Here is a 6,550-nt window from a genome sequence, read left to right on the forward strand (position 1 = left end):
GAGAAAGAGGGCAATATATCACATACATAACAAACTTTGTGAAATGGAAAATAAAGGTCAAAGGGCTTTAGGAAAACACAGCTACAATGGACTATTAGTGCTTAGGTTTTAGCTGCACATCGAAACGAAATCCTTAACTAGGAAGAGCTGTGTTTCAGTCACTCAAGCAGCAACTGTAAGTTGCTGGGATACATGTGCAGAACATGCAGGTTTGTTATGTAGGTATACACATGTCATGGTGGTTTGCTGCACCCATCAACCTGCCATCTACATTAGGTATTTCTCCTAATGCTATCCCTCCCCTGGCCCCCCACCCCCTAACAGGCCCTGGTGTATGATTTTCCCCTCCCTGTGTCCATGTGTTCTCTTTGTTCAGCTCCCACTTATGAGTGAGAACATGTGATATTTGGTTTTCTGTTCTTGTGTTAGTTTGCTGAGAATGATGGTTTCCAGCTTCATCCCTGTCCCTGCAAAGGACATGAACTCATCCTTTTTTATGGCTGCGTAGAATTCCATGGTGTATATGTGCCACATTTTCTTTATCCAGTCTATTATTGATGGGCATTTGGGTTGGTTCCAAGTCTTTACTATTGTGAACAGTGCTGCGATAAACATGTGTGTGCATGTGTCTTTATAGTAGAGTGATTTATAATCCTTTGGGTATATAGCCAGTAATGGGATTTCTGGGTCAAATGGTATTTCTGGTTCTAGATCGTTGAGGAATTGCCACACTGTCTTCCACAATGGTTGGACTAATTTACACTCCCACCAACAGTGTAAAAGCTTTCCTATTTCTCCACATCCTCTCCAGCATCTGTTGTTTCCTGACTTTTTAATGATCACCATTCTAACTGGCAGGAGATGGTATCTCATGGTGATTTTGATTTGCGTTTCTCTAATGACCAGTGATGATGAGTTTTTTTTTCATGTTTGTTAGCTGCATAAATGTCTTCTTTTGAGAAGTGTCTGTTCATATCCTTTGCCCACTTCTTGATGGAGTTATTTGTTTTCTTCTTGTAAATTTGATTAAGTTATTTGTAGATTCTGGATAGTGACCCTTTGCCAGATGGATAGATTGCAAAATTTTTCTCCCATTCTGTAGGTTAAGCAGCAACTACTTATTAAGATTTGACTATGTGTTGAGCATTGGCAAGGCACTGAAGATATGGCCATGAACAACATAGATATGTTAATGTCCTCACTGAACATGCATTCTAATGGGAGAAGGCAAACATTAAATAATTATGTCTATTTTCTATTTTTATTTTTTAATTTTAATTTTTTAAAGCTTTTCTTTAATTTTTTTTTTTTTTGAGACAGAGTCTTGCTCTGTTGCCCAGGCTGGAGTGCAGTGGCACAATCTTGGCTCACTGCAAACTCCATCTCCTGGGTTCACGCCATTCTCCTGCCTCAGCCCCCTAAGTAGCTGAGACTACAGGCACCTGCCACCACGCCTGGCTAATTTTGTTTTTGTATTTTTAGTGGAGACGGGGTTTCACCATCTTAGCCAGGATGGTCTAGATCTCCTGATCTCATGATCGGCCTGCCTTGACCTCTCAAAGTGCTGGGATTACAGGCATGAGCCACCATGCCCAGCGTTCATTTTAATTTTTAGGGGTATGTAGTAGTTGTTTATTTTTATGGGATAAATAAATATATGAATAACTAAATTCAACAATGAAAAAAATTCAGAGTGCTACGGGAGCATATTGCAAATTAACATAACCTTTTCTAGAGAGTCAAGGAAGCATCCCTGAGACAGTGTCCACTAGCTAAGACAAGAGGATAAATGCATTAGCTGAATGGAAAGGAAGGAGGGCATACCAGGCAGGGGGGACAGCTTGTGCAAAGACCCAGATGTGAGAAGTGGCATAGCATGTTTGAGAAACTGAAGAGCTACAGCCTGGTTGGAGTGGAGAGAACTAGGGAGTCAAGTGGTGGTAGAGGATGCCAAAAGAGTAGGTGGGAGAGGGCATGGACTTTCCTGTAAGGCAATAGGGATTTGGGACTATATCCTAAGAGTCAAGAAAAGGACATGAATTTTGAACAGACTGCTTAGACTTCCATGGAAGAAATGTCCTGGAGAGAGGCAGGCACAGGAACAGGGAACTGATGGGGAGGCTACTGCTATAGACAGAGCCAAAGAACGCCTGGATAAGGATGGTGGCAGTGGAGATGGGTTCAAAAAATATCTAAAAGGTAAAATGTGGGACCAGCCTGGGCAATATAGTTAGATCCCATCTATACAAAAAAAAAAAATTAGCTAGACATGGTGGCTCATGCCTGTCATCCTAGTACTTTGGGAGGCCAAGGCCGGAGAACCATTTGAGATCAGGATTTCAAGACCAACCTGGACAACATAGAGAGACCCCGTCTCTATAAAGAAAAATTTTGTAAAAAGTTAACCAGGATGGTGGCCCAGGCCTGTATACCCAGATAGACACTCAGGAGGCTGAGGCAGGAGGAGGATTGCTTGAGGCCAGGAGTTCAAGGCTGCAATGAGCTGTGATCATGCCACTGCACCCTAGCCTAGGTGACAGGGCAAGAACCTGTCTCTAAATAAATGAATAAAATAAAAAAATAAAAGGTAAAATGGATGGGACCTGGTATTTGACTGGATTCAGGACATTAGGAAGAAGGAGGAATCAAAGATGACCCCTGATATGCTCAACTGGTTACTGAGCTCTAGAATTCTGGAACGGGAGCAGGTTTGAGGGAGAAGATAATGACTTCTGTCTTGGGACATATGGATTTTAAGGTGTCTGTGCAGTTGTGAGAACAGTTCCCATGGAATTTTGAGAAGCGAATCTGAACTTAAATGGGAATTGAGAATTAAAATCAGGAACGTGTATTTATCAGATAACGTCATTGTTGACAACATTGACTTGACCACTAATGGCAACATTTATGTTTTAAAGCTAAAATTGTGAAAAATAAGTGTGTCAACTAGTGCTTCCCTGGAAGCAGCTGCGTTTGCAGTTACCTCACCAATCAAAATATATGAATTGTTGATAAGTTCAACCAATCCAAATAGAAGTAACCCACCAAAAAAAAAAAAAAATCTTTAACATTTAGACTGCAGCCACTCATGAGGTCACTTGAGTGGCCTTTCAGGGACCTTCTGTTTCTCAGCTGATAGCACCCTGGCACTGGGAGCTGCATCTCCCATTGCAGGAGGATGGACTCCTCAGGCCTCAGCCTGGAACTGACTGTATAAGTGAGCATTGTGGGGATTCTGTCTCCTAGGGCAGGACAGGGATTGCTTGATATAACACTGGTTCCCTTAACTCAGCTTTGCTGGTCTCACAGTCCAGCCCCGGTAAAAAGGGGATTACTGAAGCAAACACCTGGAAGGTAGTGTTGGAGTTAGAGGGTAGATTTTCTACATTACTGATTTGAACAGTTCAGGGCAGCTGAGAGAGGGGAGAAGAAAATGACTTTGAACCAAGGAGCTCAAGGAACTCAGAATCCAGTTTGTTGGACAGGTCACGTGTTGAATATTGAAATCAACCAGATTGATAGTAGGTGCTTGCTGGAGAAGACGATCTATAATGCAGCAATAGATGAGGGAGAACAATCAGGACTTCAATAATTGACAGAGACTGATGAAAAGGGATTGAGTGTTATGGTTAAATGACATGTGCCTCAAAAGAACAAAGATTGTGTTTTTATAAAATATTTTAAAATGAGGAAGCAGATCATGCATATAAAGGCTATATGTAATGAATATGTACAGATTAAAAGAATATGAAAATGAACACTCATATAGCCAAGTTACAACCTAGGACCTTCGCACTCCTAGGTACTCTATCCCCAAAACATCATCCTTTTCACCTCCCAGTGTAGCCAAGGGGTGTAGGGAACAGTTAACCGAGAGATAAAGAATATTGAGGCATTTGTTAACCATAGCATGGGTGTTTCAGAAGGCACTGTTAAATGTTTGAGATAAAGAATGGGACGGAAGAAAGATCAGGCGGAGAGGAAATAGTATGAGGGTAAAAGAATACTGGAGGAGACATGATGCCAAGGGCTGTTGTTTTGGAGATGGTTGATGTGGAACAGGATGGGTTCAGTCCTGGGTCTCCTAGAGAGAGGATGGGCCCTTCACAGGATTCAGCTTTGATACAGAAGAAAAGTGCTGTGATTATTTTATGGGGTAGGATAGGTTGTGGTAGGTGATTGACAGTGGTCAGGACTGGGTGCCGCATGGGGATTTGTAATGGATGTCAGGAAGAATGGAATATCAGGCTGCAGAGAGGCACACGGCCATCACAAGGAGGCTCAGCCTTTGCTATAGGTAATGATTTTCTGTGTGGCACATTGGTGGCCAAGTTTGAACTCAAACACGGTTTTCTAACTATTAATTTGTTGCTCTTTCCACTTCCTGTGGCAGGAGAAGGAATAGAAGTAAGACACTGTTTTTACTTTTAAAAAATGTGGTCCAGAAATTACAAGTATAAAAGAAAGCCACGTGGAGGGAGTTGGTGAGATAGATAAAACTGCCAGGTACTTTGATTCGGCTATCAAGACAGTTGGTAGGTGCAGTTCTGGGAATCCTCTGATTATAGCATGCAGTCAGGAACATAATTCCAAATGTGAAGGATCAAAATAGCAGTCCTTCCTGAATCCCTTAAGACAAATAGTGTGTCTTCTACATGTCATAAAACTATAAACATGCAGATCATAATTAAATGTAGGTAGATTCTGCTGGAGAGTTTCAAGAATCAAAACCAAATAATAGAACATTTGAGTTGGCAGCTTTAGGAGACATATTCTTGGCTATGGTCTGAATGTTTAGGTCTCCCTCAAATCCATATGTTGAAATCCCCAAAGTGATGCTATTAGAAGGTAGGGGCTTTGGGAAGTGATTAAGTCATAAGAGGAGAGCCGTCATGAATGGGATTATAAAATGTGGGGCCTCTTTTATAAGGGTCCCAGAGGTCTTATAAAAGAGGCCCCAGAGAGACCTCTCCTCCCCCTACCATGTGAGGACACATAAAAAAGGCAGCTGCCCTGGGCCAGAAAGCAGGCCCTTGCCAGACACGGAATCTGCCAGTGCCTTGATCTTGGACTTCTTCCTTGTAGGCCCTGCAATGGGGGATGCGGCTCCCAGTGCCAAAGTGTTATCAGCTGAGAAAAAGAAGGTCCCCGAAAGGCCACTCAAGTGAACTGATGAGTAGCTGCAGTCTAAGTTTTATAGATTTTTTTTTTAATGGGTTACCTCCATTTGGATTCGTTGAACTTACCAACAATTTGTATCTTTTGTTTGGTGAGGTAACTGCAAATACAGCTGCTTCTGGGGAGGAGTCGTAGTGCTAGTGAACACACTTATTTTTCACAATTTTAACTTTAAAACATAAAACAATTTCTGAAGTTTATAAGTCACTCAGTTTATGGTATTTTGTTATAGCAGCCCAAACAGAGTAAGACACTCTTCAATACAGAACAAGATCCTTTCAAGATTAGGGAAAAGAAAGAGGCTGAGAGTGGTGGCTCACACCTGCAATTCTAGCATTTTGAGAGGCCGAGGCAGGCAGACCACTTAAGGTCACGAGTTTGAGACAAGCCTGGCCAACATGGTGAAACTCCATCTCTACTATATGTACAAAAATTATCTAGGCATGGTGGCGGGCGCTTGTGATCCCAGCTACTTGGGAGGCTGAGTCACAAGAATCACATGAACCCAAGAGGCAGAGGTTGCAGTGAGCGGAGATCATGCCCCTGCATTCCAGCCTGGGCGACAGAGCAAGACTCTGGTCTAAAAAAAAAAAAAGGAAAAGAAAGGAAATTACTCCACATGGGAAGGGGCAGCTAAGCAAGTCACCTGTGTTTGCCACTCTTTAGTTTCTAACAACAGTTTGGGTCTCTTTTTTATCCTTTCCATTACAGTGCCCTTCCCTCCCTTTGGCCTGTGGGAACACATGCATCTCCTCTGTCTATAGCAATCCTAGTTTTCCCTTGTCACCTCATCTCACTGGAGAAACAAAGATGATTTTTCAAAAGGAATTTTACCAAGGAACTAACTGAAGTAAAACATGAAAATTGTGTGCTAAACACAATGGTAGAAATTCTGATCGAAATGTATTAAAGCACAATGACTGCAGTAAAGTATTTCTTAACAGATGATTTAATAGACTCACCAGATTAACAGAAATAGGCATGGTATGCTTGCAGTCAGTGGACACATGCACTTTTGCTTAGTCCAGTTAAGTTGTATGCTTACTAAAACTTCCTTCTGTTTGCACCCAAATTTGCCAATTTTATTTATTATTTCATCATGTCCTTAATGAATATAATTAAATGGTGATCTAATAAAATGCATACATAAATTGTTGGAAATCTTAAAGTCAAATTACTAAGAAAATTACTGTGGCAAGACTTTCTAAAATGCTGGAGAATACTATATAAAATCTAAAAAGGTTCTGTCCTTACAGCGCTTGTCAATTGTTTTAAAACATCAAACACTGAGGCCGGGGGTGGTGGCTCACGCCTGTAATCCTAGCATTTGGGAGGCTGAGGTGGGTGGATCACCTGAGGTTAGGAGTTTGAG

The sequence above is a fragment of the Macaca thibetana genome, chromosome 11 (assembly GCF_024542745.1).
Source record: "Macaca thibetana thibetana isolate TM-01 chromosome 11, ASM2454274v1, whole genome shotgun sequence".
NCBI lineage: Eukaryota > Metazoa > Chordata > Mammalia > Primates > Cercopithecidae > Macaca > Macaca thibetana.